We start from the raw sequence: 16271 nt of genomic DNA, 5'->3' as shown, positions 1-16271 counted from the left end.
CTATCATATGTTTGTTCCGGCTTATTCTGCAAGCCAATACTTTGTTTTGTTTTGTATTGTGGTATTCGAGTTGCTTCGAAGTCATATGTTGATTCCATATCTTTTTCAAGTGGCTTCTCAACTTATGGAAGTGTGATGATTTACTACGGAATTCATTCGTTCATCTTCGTTCGAATGTTTATTGTGAAGACTATATGTTGCAATTTCTATCCGTTGATTCTACTTATCTATTTGTCTATCAAGATGCTAACGGATGTCACCCTCTTCAGGATGGCTCCGCCAACGCGTCAGAATCCGGATCGCAATGAAGGGAGTCAAGCGAACCCTCCGCCACCACCTCCACCTCCGGAGGCATGGCAAGCTATCATGGCAGCCACCAACGCCAATGCTCAGATGATTCTGCAACTCTTGCAAGAACGTACTCAAGGGCAAGGCAATCAAGGCAATCAAGGTCAAGGCAACAATCAGCTTCACTTCGCTACACTCAACCAGTTTCTCGCAAATCAGCCCAAGTCTTTCAGCTACTGTGCCGAGGCCACGGATGCCGATGATTGGCTCGTGGACATCAACAAGCATTTTGAATGTAGCAATGTCAGGCCTGAGGACTATGTCAAGTTCGCTTCTTTCCAGCTCAAGGACCAAGCTGCTGATTGGTATCAACAATACAAAGATTCCAGAGGAGGTCGTGTGATCACTTGGACTGACTTCTGTCGGGACTTCAAAGCGCACCACATTCCACAAAGTGTTGTTGAGAGCAAGCGTGAGGAGTTCCGCAATCTCAAGCAAGGCAACATGTCTGTGTATCAATACAACATCCAGTTTCAGAAACTTGCTCGCTTCGCTAAACAAGACGTTCCTGATGAAAAGAGCATGATCTATCACTTCAGAGGTGGCCTTAAAGAGGATCTGCAGTTAGCTCTCGTTCTTGTTGAGCCTACTCAGTTTGATCAATTCTATAATATGGCATTGAAGCAAGAGGCTGCTCAGCTCAAGTGTGAGGCCTCTAAGAAGAGAGTCAGGGACGCAGTTCAGTCTTCTTCTTCCTCACTTGTGACAGCTAAGCAACAGAAGTTCTGGTTGCCTCCTCCTCCGTTTCGTCAGCCTTACCAGCAGAAGAACAAAGGTGGCCATGGTTCTTCCAACTCTTCCAACTCTGGCTATCAGAACAAGTCTCAGAATCAAGCTCCAAAGTCCAATGCTCCTTATCACCGTCCACTCCCAGAGGTGACTTGCAACAAGTGTCAGCAGAAAGGTCACTATGCTAACAAATGCTTCAACCAAAGGCGCCTGCCTCCTCCTCCTCCTGTCAGATCTTCCAGCAATGCAGTGGTCAAGCATAATCCAAAGTCTGCAAAGGTGAACATGATGAATGCAGCTCAAGTGGAGGATTCTACTGATGTGATAATGGGTAATCTTCCTGTTAATGATATTCCTGCAAAAGTTCTTTTTGATACTGGTGCATCTCTTTCTTTCATTTCAAGACCTTTTGTTGCCAAGCATGAGTTTGTGACGGAAAAAATTCTTATCCCGTTGAAGGTTGTGTCTCGGGCAAGCAAATGACATCTAATAATTGTGTCCCGGATGTTTCCATCAAGATGGGAGACTATAAATTTCTGTCTAAACCAGTTGTTCTTGGTGAGTCGGATATTGATCCCATTCTCGGGATGGACTGGCTTTCTAAGCACAAGGCTCAACTTGATTGTGCTGCCAGGGAAATTAAATTGACACATTCTTCTGAGGATGTCATTATTTATGCCGCTCGTGATGAAACCATTCGGTTTTTCTCTCTCAATGAGAAGGGCGAATTTAATGCCATCTCTCAAATTCCAGTTGTTTGCGAGTATCAAGATGTCTTTCCAGAAGAGCTTCCGGGTATGCCTCCTCATCGGCCAGTTGAGTTCGTTATCGAACTAGAACCTGGCACTGAACCCGTTTGCAAGCGTCCATACAAGCTTGGACCCAACGAGCTGAAGGAATTGAAGAAACAGCACGATGAACAAGAGCGTCTGGGTTTGATCAGACTGAGTTCCTCTCCATGGGGTTGTGGTGTTCTTTTTGTCAAGAAGAAGTATGGCACGGGCCGACTTTGTGTCGATTACCGTCCATTGAACAAGAAGACTATCAAGAACAAGTATCCACTTCCCAACATCAATGAGCTTTTCGAGCAACTCAAAGGTGCTAAAGTATTCTCGAAGCTTGACCTTCGTATGGGTTATCATCAGATTCGCATTCGTGAAGAAGATATTCCCAAGACAGCATTCAGAACAAGCTTTGGCTCTTATGAATATACTGTCGTGTCTTTCGGCCCTGTCAATGCTCCTCCAGTTTTCTCTTGGATGATGAATTTCATCTTCAACCCCTATACCAATGAATTCGTCCTGGTGTATCTCGATGATATCTTGGTCTTCTCCAAAAATAAGAAGGATCATGCCAAACATTTGCGATTGGTGCTCGACAAGCTCAGAGAGTGTCAATTGGATGCGAAGTTCTCTAAATGTGAGTTTTGGCTCAATGAAGTTCTTTTCCTTGGTCACATTATCTCTGCCAAGGGCATCGCTGTTAACCCCGAGAAGGTGTCCGCAATTGTGAATTGGGAACCTCCTCAGAATGTCAAGCAGCTTCGCAGTTTTCTTGGTCTTGCAAGCTATTGCCGAAGATTCGTTGAGAATTTCTCCAAGATTGCAAAGACTCTTTCCAACCTCCTCCAGAAGCACGTGAAGTATGTCTGGTCTCCTGAGTGTGACGTTGCTTTCAACACTCTCAAAGAGAAACTTGTCACAGCTCCTGTCTTGACTCCTCCTGATGAATCCAAGCCATATGAAGTTTTCTGTGATGCTTCTCTGCAAGGTCTCGGTGCTGTGTTAATGCAAGAGAAGAAAGTTGTGGCCTATACCTCTCGTCAGTTGAAGACCAACGAGAAGAACTACCCCACTCACGATCTTGATTTGGCGGCAGTTGTCCATGCATTAATAACGTGGAGACATCTCTTGTTGGGTAGACAAATGGATATTTTCACCGATCACAAGAGTCTCAAGTATATCTTCACTCAGCCCAACCTCAACCTCAGGCAGACTCGATGGGTCGAAATGATTCAAGGTACAATACGAGTATTGAGTATACTCCAGGCAAGGCCAATGTCATTGCAGATGCTTTAAGCAGGAAGGCTTATTGCAACAGCTTAATTCTCAAGCCATTCCAACCGGATCTTTGTGAAGCTTCCGCAAGCTGAATCTCCAAGTTGTTCCTCAAGGCTTTCTTGCCAACCTCATAGTCTCTCCTACTTTGGAAGATCAAATTCGTGAGGCACAACTTCTTGATGCCATGGTGAAGAAGGTGAAACGTGGTATCGACAAGGGTCTTTCCAAATACAAGTGCTATCGCATTGATGACAGAGACACTTTATTCTTCGAGGACCGGATTGTGGTTCCTAAAGGACTGTGGCAGAGCTTTACACCTCCAGAATTGTCTCCTTGCACGGCATTCCATAATTGATTTCTTCAGATCGTGGAAGCATCTTCACCTCTATGTTCTGGGACTCCTTCCAGAAGGCCATGGGCACAAACATTCGCTTCAGCACAGCTTTCCATCCTCAAACTAGTGGCCAAGTCGAGCGAGTCAATCAAATTCTTGAAGATATGCTCAGGGCTTGTGTCATTTCCTTTGGCATGAAATTGGAAGATTGTCTTCCATATGCTGAATTCTCCTACAACAACAGCTTCCAAGCGAGTTCGGGCAAGGCCCCATTCGAGATTCTCTATGGCAGAAAGTGTCGTACTCCTCTCAATTGGTCAGAGACTGGTGAACGCCAACTTCTTGGCAATGATTTAATCACTGAAGCTGAAGAAATGTGCAAAGTCATCCGTGATAATCTCAAAGCCGCGCAATCGCGCCAGAAGAGTTACTATGATAGTAAGAATCGTGATTTGGCTTTCGAGATCGGAGACCATGTCTACCTCCGCGTCTCTCCAATGAAAGGCACTCGTCGCTTCGGTATCAAAGGGAAGCTTGCCCCTAGATACGTGGGGCCTTTCAAGATCATTGGCAGAAGAGGCGACCTTGCCTATCAACTTGAGCTTCCTTCCAACTTCGCGAACGTGCACGATGTGTTCCACGTGTCACAGCTCCGCAAGTGCTTCAAGACGCCTGAGCGCATGTCGTGGTATTCTCACGGGGGGGGGGGTGTGAGTCGACAGATGCCACAAGGGCTTTGTGTGAGGGTAAGACTGCTGCTGATAGGACCGGGAGCGGGTAAGCGAGTAGCACGCGCTAGTTTACCCAGGTTCGGGGCTCTCCGGAGAGATAATACCCCTACTCCTGCATGTCTGAGCATATATATCTGGGGTGTACATCGGGCAGTACAAAGTGCTCCTAGAGCTGTATCTGGGGGCAGTACCATGGGCGTCTGGCCCCATATATGCATGCACAAAGCATGCTCTAGTGGCCGGCCATGAGCATGGCCGTATGTGTGCTTGGGCAAGCTTGCCCGTGGGAATGGATGGATGGCTAGCTAGCTCTCTTGCTAGCTAGCTTGCTTGTGTGAGTGTGTACGTGAGTCCATCCATGGATGGATGGATGTGTGTCTCCTTTTATAGGAGAGGGTAGCTTTGTATCTAAGCTATGTGGAGGTATGGGAGCAAGGCATGGTGCATGTCATGCTTGTCCCCTAGGTCACTTCATGAATAGTGCCAGGGGACAAGTGACACTATACATGATGGTGTTGCGGTACGGTTGTCTTGTCCGCGGTATGGCCGTCTCGTCGGGGTCTTGTCGATGCCGGGTTGGACTGCAGTCGGCAGCCGGCTAGTCGGTGCAGTCGGTCAGCTGGCAGCCTGCCGGGTGGAGCAGTCGGACGGGGAGCCGGCAGGAGCGGCCGGGCAGTCGGACTGAGGGGCTTTGCTAGCCCCGATGTCTTGAAATATTGTCTCGCCGTCTTCGGGATACCCGTGTCCAATTACTCCGACAGTAGCCCCCAAGCCTCCGGGCAACTTGGCAAAGTCGGGCGGAGGTTTTTTCGCGAGTGTTCATGGAAATGATCATGCAAAAGACAAAGTTAGTCCATGCAGATATGTCAAATGATTGATTTTTAGCACTGCAAGTTTTATGCGGAGGGTGCCGACTCGGTTTCGTCCGAGCCCCCTTCAATCTTTTTCATGTTCTCTCCGCTCTTTGGCTTGTGCTCTCGCTTGCCGGACAGCCGCTCTGCGGTCTGCGGCTGAGAGTGGGCCGCGGAGTGGAGTGTACAATACTCAGACTCTGGGAGCGAATTTAACCGAGTAGATACTCATAAAGAAAACGGTCGGGTCGCCCGAAGCGTTTTTCTTCCCGGACGTTTTTCGCGTGGGTGGCCTTCAGCGTTCACTCTTGCCAGTCGGACAGCCGCTCTGCGGTCTGTGACTAAGAGTGGGCTTTTCATACCGTGCACGCTACTAAGCCGTCTGCGGGAACTAACGTCTCAGGCCAAGCGGCCAGCCCCCGGGCCAACTCTGGCTGGCGCCGGGGCGAACAGTGATCCAACTGTAATAAAATGCGGAGATAGCCCCCGAGCATCGCTCGAGGTTATCCGTGCTCTCGCGGTAAAAAATATGCGGGTGAGGAGCTCACATTAATTTTTGTGTAGCCGAGGCGGGGTTTGCCGAAGAGAGCCGGCGCACCCGCTGGGTGTAGCCTTCGAGCCCCCCGGGCGCTCGAAGGAGGGTCCCGACCGGTCAGGCTCGACCGGCCAGGCGGCGAGGCGTCTTGCATCACCCTTTTTCTTCTTCTGCCGGCTGCTGGCAACCGGACAAAATTCTTCTCTTGTCTGCAATCTTCCGTGGGGGCGCGCCAGCGCACCCACTGGGTGTAGCCCCCGAGATTCGGGCCGACTGCTGAGCAGTCGGGCCGGATCTTCCGGCAGCTACTTTGTCTTCTTTCCTCGCGGGGGCGCGTCAGCGCACCCGCTGGGTGTAGCCCTCGAGATTCGGGCCGACTGCTGAGCAGTCGGGCCGGATCTCCCGGCGACTACTTTGTCTTCTCTCCTCGCGGGGGCGCGTCAGCGCACCCGCTGGGTGTAGCCCCCGAGATTCGGGTCGAATGCTGAGCAGTCGGGCCGGATCTCCCGGCGACTACTCTGTCTTCTCTCCTCGCGGGGGCGCGTCAGCACACCCGCCGGGTGTAGCCCCCGAGATTCGGGCCGAGGTTCGACCGGCCAGGCGTCGAGGCGGACAGGCAGGCCAGATCGCGTCCGGCCGTCCGAGTGATGAAGCAGGCGGACGGATAGACGGAGTTTTTCCTTTTCTTTGTCCCAGCCGACCTCTTTCTTTCCTTCTCTCTCTCTCTTTTTTTTGCCTCGCGTCGGGCAATCGGCCCTTTCTCTTTTCTTCTCCAGCTGGCCCTGGACAGCTGGATGTGGGAACCGGCAGCAGGCGAGCGGGGAGCCGGCGGCCAGCCAGGACGGCCGAGTGGTGGGCAAAGCCGGCCGGCGATGGAGCCGGCAAGCGGCGGAGCCGGCCGTCCGAGTCGGGGCGGAGTCGGCAAGCGGCGGAGCCGGCCGTCCGAGTCGGGGCGGAGTCGGCAAGCGGCGGGGCCAGCCGTCCGAGTTGGGGCGGAGTCGGCAAGCGGCGGAGCCGGCGGGCACGACCCAGCCGCGAGCGGAGGCGGAGCCGGCAGCCAAGGGAGCGGGAGGCACCACGCGCGGCGCTCGCCGGACCTGGCTGGGCGCGGGGCGGCATCGGGGGAGCCGGACGCGGCCGGCCTCGAGGTGGAGCAAGCGCGCGTGCGGCCGAGCCGGTGCGAGGAGGCGGAGTCGGCCGCGGAGGCGCAAAGCCGGCGCGGGCGTGGGGCACTCGGCCCGTTCAGCACGGAGGACCGACGAGGCGGACGCCGACTAGCGGGGCCAGGCGGCCGAGGCAAGGCGACGCCGGCCCGCGGGAGCCGGCGGGTGGGCAAGGCAGCGAGTCGGCGCGGGGGGAGCCGAACCCGGGAGGCACGGAGCCGGCCGGGCCGGGTTGCGCGGAGGGCGGGAGGCCAGCGGGCGCGAAGCTGGACGGGGGGCCAAGCGGCGCCTGCGACGGGAGGCTGAGCTCATGGCGCGGGCGCGCAGGTGGCTGGAGGCGGTGGCTGGCGGAGGCGCTCCGGCCAGGCGGAGGCGAGGGGGAGCCGGCGCGGGCGTAGCTGTAGCCGGCCGAGGCGGGGCGGACCCGGGTGCGCCGCCGGGGTGCGGGGCGGCCGGGCGAGGCCAAGCACACTGGCACCCGGCGGAGGACGCCGGTACGAGCCCAGGGCCGCGCGGGGGCGCGGCGCAGGAGCCGGCGGGAGGCCGGAGCCGACCGTGGCAAGCGCGAACGGGGAGTGGGGAGCTCGGGGTGGTGGCCTGCACCAACACGGGCGGGGGCTCGCGCACGGGAGGCAAGTCGCGGAGGAGCTGGCGGCCCGCTCGAACAGAAGCTGCAGCCAGCGCCTGTACGGAGGGGAGCCAGCTGGCCGGAGCGAGGCGCCGCAATGAAGCGTGCGCGCAGCCACAGACGTAACGGCGCGGGGCCGGGGTCAAGCTAGGCCCCGCGCGCGGCGCGCGCGCGGACAGACATCCGGCGTCGCAACGGTGATGATGACGAAGGCAGCGAGGCCGACGACGAGGACGCGCCGTCCCGCGCGGCCGCTCCGGGGGCGGGTCGAAGTCGAGCCCCCGAGCGCTACCGGAGAGACGGCGCGACGCCGCAGCGGTGATGGCGAAGATGGTCCCGACGGCGAGGACGCGTCGCCCCTCGCGGTCATTCCGAGGGCGTGTTGATATCGAGCCCTCGACCGCTATCGGAGGGACGGCGCGACGCCGCGGTGATGATGACAAAGGCGAGGCCTACGGCGAGGACGCGCCGCCCCTCGCGGCCATTCCGAGGGTGTGTCGATATCGAGCCCTCGGCCGCTATCGGAGGGACGGCGCGACGCCGCGGTGGTGATGGTGAAGATGGTCCCGCCCGGACTGCGAAACCAGCAGCAGCGCGGTAGCATAGTACCGACCCACGGTGGGCGCCAACTGTTGTGGTATTCTCACGGGGGGTGTGAGTCGACAGATGCCACAAGGGCTTTGTGTGAGGGTAAGACTGCTGCTGATAGGACCGGGAGCGGGTAAGCGAGTAGCAGGCGCTAGTTTACCCAGGTTCGGGGCTCTCCGAAGAGATAATACCCCTACTCCTGCATGTCTGAGCATATATATCTGGGGTGTACATCGGGCAGTACAAAGTGCTCCTAAAGCTGTATCTGGGGGCAGTACCATGGGCGTCTGGCCCCATATATGCATGCACAAAGCATGCTCTAGTGGCTGGCCATGAGCATGGCCGTATGTGTGCTTGGGCAAGCTTGCCCGTGGGAATGGATGGATGGCTAGCTAGCTCTCTTGCTAGCTAGCTTGCTTGTGTGAGTGTGTACGTTAGTCCATCCATGGATGGATGGATGTGTGTCTCCTTTTATAGGAGAGGGTAGCTTTGTATCTAAGCTATGTGGAGGTATGGGAGCAAGGCATGGTGCATGTCATGCTTGTCCCCTAGGTCACTTCATGAATAGTGCCAGGGGACAAGTGACACTATACATGATGGTGTTGCGGTACAGTTGTCTTGTCCGCAGTATGGCCGTCTCGTCGGGGTCTTGTCGATGCCGGGTCGGCCTACAGTCGGCAGCCGGCTAGTCGGTGCAGTCGGTCAGCTGGCAGCCTGCCGGGTGGAGCAGTCGGACGGGGAGCCGGCAGGAGCGGCCGGGCAGTCGGACTGAGGGGCTTTGCTAGCCCCGATGTCTTGAAATATTGTCTCGCCGTCTTCGGGATACCCGTGTCCAATTACTCCGACAGCGCACTATCAACTTCGAAGAGATTGACCTCCAAGAAGATTTGTCTTATCATGAGCACCACGTTGCTATTCTTGAAGAAACTGAGCGCAAGACTCGCAACAAGTCAATCAAATTCCTGAAAGTGAAGTGGTCGCACCATTCCGACCGGGAAGCCACCTGGGAACGCGAGGACCATCCCCGTTCCGAATATCCGGAGTTCTTTCAGTCCTAGATCTCGGGACGAGATCCTCTCGTAGTGGTGGAGTGTTGTAACACCCCGCATGTAACTTGCCATATTTGTAACTCCGACTCTTGCCATTTTCGGCTATGTGTTATGATATTCCCTCCGTGGTTGGGTTTTGTCTTTCGTTTTGCATTTTGTCATGTCATGCATTTTCATATCATGTCATCATGTGCATTGCATTTGCATACGTGTTCGTCTCATGCATCCGAGCATTTTCCTCGTTGTCCGTTTTGCAATCCGGCGCTCCTATCTCCTCCGGTGCACCCCTCTTGTTTTCTTTCGTGAGCGGGTGTCAAACATTCTCGGAATGGACCGAGGCTTGTCAAGTGGCCTTAATATACCACCCGGAGACCACCGGTCAAGTTTCGTTCCATTTGGAGGTCGTTTGGTACTCCTATGGTTAACCGGGCATCCGCAAAGCCCATCTGGAGCCCAAAACCAACCAAACTCTCTTCCATGCTCTAGGTCGTTCGATCACGATCGTGTGGGCGAAAACCGCACCTCATTTGGAGCCTCCTAGCTCCCTCTAGCTATAAAAGAGCATCCCCTCCCGAAAACGAAATGCAGACGAACCCTAACCCGCTTCCCCGCCGCCACCGGACGTGTACGGCGTCCGCCGGACATCTCCGCCGCCGCGTCCAGCGAATCGGGCGCCGCCACGTGGTACCCGGCCACCTCCCTCCGCCGCCGGCCCGGCGAGCCCGAGGAGGGCCCGCCCGAGCCCGCATCGCCGCCGCCTGCCCGCGCCTTCGCCTCCTGCCCGCGCCGCCGCGGCTCCCTGCCGGCCGGCGCCACCCGCCGCCCCAACGCGGCCGGACCCATCGCCGGACCTCGCCGCCAGCACCGCACCGCACCGCCGCCGTCACGCCCGAGGTCGCCGCGCCGCCCGGCGCCTCCTCCTCCGCCGCCTCTCCCCCGCACGCCGGCCTCCTCCTCCAGCCTCTCCCTCCTCTGCTCCGGCCGCCCTCCATCGCCGGCGACGAGCTCCTCTCTCCCTCGATCGGATCTGGATCCAACCCACTGTATGCGTTGACTTTTTCCCGTGCCCGATTTTTCTCCAAGTCCTCAAGATTCTACAGCATATTGCCATGTTCATCGTTGCATAACTCCTTGCATGTAGCTCCGATTCGCGCGTGTAATATGTCAAATTGTCCGTCTCATGATGCTCTACATTTTGTTAAATTGCACCATGTTCATTAGATGTCATCTTGATGCCCAAATCTCTGTTGCAAGAGGGCTAGTTGCTGTTATCTGCTGGTTCTTATCAGAACTTGGAGATTTGTTATTTTTGCATCATTTAATCTGTGCATCTTATAGGCATGAGCTCTACATGTGTTTTGTTGTATGACATTGCATATTTCCAGGGGTGTATGCCATGTATTTTTGTGATCTCTGTGATGACTAGCACAAGCATGCAAAGTAGGCTCCGTAATGTTTCTGATTTCAGGGACTTGGTAATTCCTCCAAGTCCTTGTCTGCTGTTATTTTGTTGCCACGTAAACTTTATGCTACAGAGAGATCTATGCATATTTTGGAGATGTTCATTAAGGATGTTTTGTAGCTATAGTTGTAATCGATCCATTCCTACCCTTGTTTGCAATTATGGAGTGCCATAGCATCACCCTATCTTGCTCTACTTTTGCTATAAAATATTTCTGGCAGATTCTTAACATGATATGTAATTTTGCCAAGCTTATTGTAGTTGATCCATTCATGCTATGCTTTTGTTCTTGCCACGGATAGCTTCATAAACATACCATCTTGCTGTAGGTATGCTTGTTTTGTCATGCATTGCCTTGTGGTGAGTGCATCAAGCTCACAAAGAGGCCTTCATATTATTATTTCTGCCATGCTCTGTTTTCTGCCAAGTCTGAACCTGTTAACGAAACTTTCTATGTTTGCATGCTTGCCATCATATCTTCTGTCCTTTTTGGCTTATGGTCATTAAGGGACTTTTGTCATATGCATTTAGGAAAACACTTCCATGCCTTGTCTTGCTATGTTAAGTTCTTGTAGCATGTTGATTTCGTGCTCTGAACATTGCTACCTGATGCTGTTTTCTGCCATGTCCAGTTTTTTCACCAAGTCTGTGATCCTGTTATCTTTTGCACTTTTGCCATGCTTGTTTGAGCTTGTTATGTTGTGAACTAGCCGTAGCTCAGTGTTCATCTTTTGTCAAGCATCTCCTGTGAATTAGTGCCATATGCTTTGTTGCTATGTTGGAGTGCTGTAGCATTGTCACTTGTTGCATTCTAAGTGCTATCATACTGTTAATTGCAGATTCGTGTCATTCTTGTTTTGCTTGCCATTTGCAAACCGTGCATCCGTTTCCGGTGATCTTTATATCGATTTCGACCGAAATTAGCTCATCTTTTCAGTGGCCTACTTGGTTTGCCAAGTTGCTTCCTTGTTCATCATTTTCCTTCCGGAGCACGCATATGCATCGCATATCATATCTCGCATATCATACATGTTTTGCATCATGTTGCTTGTGCATTTCTCGTGATTGATTGTGGTTCGTTGCTTGTGTTCTTGTCTTGGGTAGGGCCAGGAGACGAGTTCGTGAACGAGGAAGCTGTTGAGTACGCTTACGAGGATCAAGCTTTCGACAACTCTGAGAACCTTGCAGGCAAGATGACCACCCCTCGAAATCACTTCTATCTTTGCTTTGCTAGTTGTTCGCTCTATTGCCATGCTGCGCTACCTATCACTTGCTATATCATGCCTCCCATATTGCCATGTCAGCCTCTAACCATCTTTTCCTAGCAAACCGTTGTTTGGCTATGTTACCGCTTTTGCTCAGCCCCTCTTATAGCGTTGCTAGTTGCAGGTAAAGTTGAAGTTTGTTCCATATCGGAACATGGATATGTTGGGATATCACAATATCTCTTATTTGATTAATGCATCTATATATTTGGTAAAGGGTGGAAGGCTCGGCCTTATGCCTGGTGTTTTGTTCCACACTTGCCGCCCTAGTTACTGATATACCGGTATTATGTTCCTTGAGTTTGGGTTCCTTACGCGGTCGGGTGATTTATGGGACCCCCTTGACAGTTCGCCTTGAATAAAACTCCTCCAGCAAGGCCCAACTTTGGTTTTACAATTTGCCGCCTAAGCCTTTTCCCCCGGGTTTTCGCGAGCCCGAGGGTCATCTTTATTTAAACCCCCGGGCCAGTGTTCCTCTGAGTGCTGGTCCAAACTAGAGCCACTTGCAGCGCCACCTTGGGGAAACTCGAGGATTGGTTTTAGCTGTACGTAGTGTTCATCCGGTGTGCCCCGAGAACGAGATATGTGCAGCTCCTATCGGGATTTGTCGGCACATTCGGGCGGCTTTGCTGGTCTTGTTTTACCATTGTCGAAATGTCTTGTAAACCGGGATTCCGAGACTGATCGGGTCTTTCCGGGAGAAGGTTTATCCTTCGTTGACCGTGAGAGCTTATGATGGGCTAAGTTGGGCCACCCCTGCAGGGTAATATCTTTTGAAAGCCATGCCCGTGGTTATGAGGCAGATGGGAATTTGTTAATGTCCGGTTTTAGAGAACTTGTCACTTGACCCAGTTAAAATACATCAGCTGCGTGTGTAGCCGTGATGGTCTCTTCTCGCGGAGTCCGGGAAGTGAACACGGTCTGAGTTATGTATGACGTAAGTAGGAGTTCAGGATCACTTCCTGGTCATTGCTAGATGATGACCGCTCCGTTGCTTCTCTTCTCGCTCTCATTTGCGCAAGTTAGCCACCATATATGCTTTTGCCGCTGCAGCTCCACCTCATTACACCTTCCTTTCCTATAAGCTTAAATAGTCTTGATCTCGCGGGTGTGAGATTGTTGAGTCCTCGTGACTCACAGATTCTACCAAAACAGTTGCAGGTGCCGACGATGCCAGTGGAGACGATGTGATCGATCTCAAGTGGGAGTTCGATGAGGAACGTGGTCGTTACTATGTGTCTTTTCCTGATGATCAGTAGTGGAGCCCAGTTGGGACAATCGGGGATCTAGCATTTGGGGTTGTCTTATTTTCATCTGGATCTTGACCGTAGTCGGTCTATGTTTGTATTATGGATGATGTATGGATTATATTTATGTATTGTGTGAAGTGGCGATTGTAAGCCAACTCTTTATCCCATTCTTTTTCATTACATGGGATTGTGTGAAGATGACCCTTCTTGCGACAAAACAACTATGCGGTTATGCCTCTAAGTCGTGCCTCGACACGTGGGAGATATAGCCGCATCATGGGCGGTACAGACCTTCGATGAGACCTTGATGGGCGAGGACTTTGCCGATGGAGCTTTAAGCTTTGGGGTATCCGGAATTGGTCCCGGGGTCGTCCGGAGACTAGGTAATTCCGAAGTTCGGTTTAACCGAACACGTACGTCGGGTTAATGTATGCCTTACGGCTGCCCATGGTATTTTGAGTGCAAAGTTATGCTGCCGAGGCACGTGGAGCGTGAAGAATATGGGCGTGTCGTGGGGCGCGTATCCCTATTTGTGGCGAATGCATGCGGGTTCCCATGACGGGGAACGGGTTCGAACCCATTTACTATGTCACCGACCCTTACGGCGGCTTGGCATCCGGGCCTATATGGGCCGGTATGGTCTTCGGCCACTAGGGCCGAAGTGTGCTCTTCGGTTCGAAGTGAGTGTTTTTTGTTGCCATTGAAAGTTATGACGCTTGAAGGACCAGACATCTTTAACTTGAGGTACGTGTAATGCAGGACGACATTGAATTTGGCGAACGCTGTTCGGCCGAGGAGGGCATGATAGCCACTGCGAAAAGCTGCGATATCGAAGATCAAGTCCTCGCTTCGGAAATTATCCAGAGATCCGAACACTACTTCGAGCGTCACGGTGCCCGTACAGCGGGCCTCCACTCCCGAAATGACCCCCTTGAAGGTGGTGTTACTGGGTTTAATCCTTGATGGATCGATTCCCATTTTCCTCACTGTGTCCTCGTATATCAGGTTGAGGCTGCTCCCTCCGTCCATTAGGACTCTAGTGAGGTAGAATTCATCGATGATGGGGTCTAGCACAAGGGCTGCAGAGCCTCCATGGCGTATGTTGGTGGGATGATCCCTGCGATCGAACGTGATTGGGCAAACTGACCATGGATTGAACTTCGGCGCTACTGGCTCGACGGAGTATACGTCCCGTAGCGCTCGCCCCCTCTCCTTCTTCGGTATGTGGGTTGCATAGATCATGTTTACCGTCTTGACTTCGGAAGGGAAGGCTTTCTAGCCTCCACTATTTGGCTTGCGAGGCTCGTCATCGTCCTCGCTTCGTGGGCTTTTGCCCAAGTCTTCGGCTGTGAGTTTGCCGGCCTGTTTGATCACCCAACAATTTTGGTTGGAGTGGTTGGCGGGCTTTTCTGATGTGCCATGGATCCGGGAAGGCCTGTCCAGAATTGTGTCTAGTCTAGATGGGCCATCGCCGTTGCCTTTAGGGGCTTTATTTCGGGTTCCGGACTTCTAGTTTCGGAATCCGGCATTTACTGTCGTATCCTCCCCTTCGCCGTCATTGTGGTGATGTTTTTTTGCTGCATCGGGACTTTCCATTTCCGTCCGGAACCTCGGAGGTACCGGGTGTGTCTGGGTTGCTGTTCTTGCAAGCAAGCCAACTGTCTTCGCCCGCGCAAATGTGGGTCATGAGGGAAGTAAGTGCTGCCATAGTTCTTGTTCTGTCCTGGCCGACCTGCCATATGAGCCATTAGTCCTAGACACTATGCTTAAAGGTAGCCAAGGCTTCGGCGTCAAGACAGTCAACGATCTGATTTTTCTTGGTCAAGAATCGGTTCCAAAACTATCGGGCAGATTCTCTGGGTTGTTGCATGATGCGATTTAGGTCGTTAGCATCTGGAGGCCGGACATAGGTGCCCTAAAAGTTTGCTCGAAAAGCATCATCAAGCTCTTCCCAGCAACCTATAGAGTCTTCAGGAAGGCTGTTCAACCAGTGTAGCTGGGCCTTTAAGCTTTAGAGGCAAACATTTGATGGCGTGGAGGTCATCTCCTCGTGCCATGTGGGTGTGGAGGAGGAAATCCTCTAACCATATGGCTGGATCTGTAGTCCCGTCGTATGATTCGATGTTCAAAGGCTTGAAGCCTTTCGGGAATAGATGCTGCATTACCCTCTCTATGAAGCACAAGGGGTGTGCGGCGCCCCGAACATGGTCTATGTCGCGTAGGAGGTCTTCGGCCCTCCAAGTCTGCTGCTCCCGGACTCTATCGTTTTTGTTTACCCGATCATAATATCCTTCCCGGTATGCGGGCGGGTCCTCTCTGGGTCCATAGATGGACCTAGTTTGGCCTCCATGAGCGTCTAGCTCACGGCGGAGGTCGTACTCATAAGTGGGCCACACCTGATCCTTGCCTTGACGGCGAGGTGGGGCGGCTGGATGTTCGGCCTCGTCACTTTCCCTGTCCCACCCTCTAGGGGGTCGGTCTAGCTCTTCGGCGTTTGTATACGTCGGGCGTGTTGGCTCAGTAGCCTCATCATCGAACTGGGGCAATAGCCTTCGTTTAGGATAACTCCTGGTTGGCTGATCGTGGGCGTACCCCTCTTCGGCAGCTAGGACTTTAGTCCATCGGTCATTGAGGATGTCCTGTTTAGCCTTGATTTTCCGTTTTTGCTTCTTTAGGCTACAGACAGTGGATAAAAGCCTCCGCTTGAACCGTTCTTGCTCTAGAGGGTCTTCGAGGACGATAAAATCGTCCTTCCCGAGACTGGCCTCCTCTTTAGAGAGTGGTAGGTAGTTGCTATCCTCGGAGTCATCCTGGCTTTTTGGATTGAGCCGGTCCTCTTGCCCTATGGGATCATCCTGATGATGATCGTTGGGTACGTCTCCGACGAGGTCATACGTATTATTTGCGGTGCCTTTCTCCACCGAGTCTATGTTGCTTGCGTGCCTTCGACGTGGTTTTGATCAATGGCATTGTTTTCGGCGTTTGGGAGGCTCATCTCTGGGCTTCCCCGGTCGTGCTCAGGAGTGCCATTGTCGTCCTTTGGGGTGTCCACCATGTAAATCTCGTAGGTGGATGTGTCCGACCAGTGGCTCGTGACGGGGGGCCGACCTCGGCATTAGCCGTGGCTACGTCCTCCTCGTCCATGTATTCGGCATTCTCCGAATTATAGTCTAACATATCGGTTAAATCGTCGATAGTTGCTACCAAGTGGGTGGTGGGTGGGGCGCAAAATCCCGTGTCGAACGCCTCGAGGGGTCGGTAATTGAAGGTGGAGGGCA

This window comes from Triticum aestivum, chromosome 4D (assembly GCF_018294505.1).
Source record: "Triticum aestivum cultivar Chinese Spring chromosome 4D, IWGSC CS RefSeq v2.1, whole genome shotgun sequence".
Classification (NCBI taxonomy): Eukaryota; Viridiplantae; Streptophyta; class Magnoliopsida; order Poales; family Poaceae; genus Triticum; species Triticum aestivum.
This window is presented reverse-complemented; position numbering follows the sequence as displayed.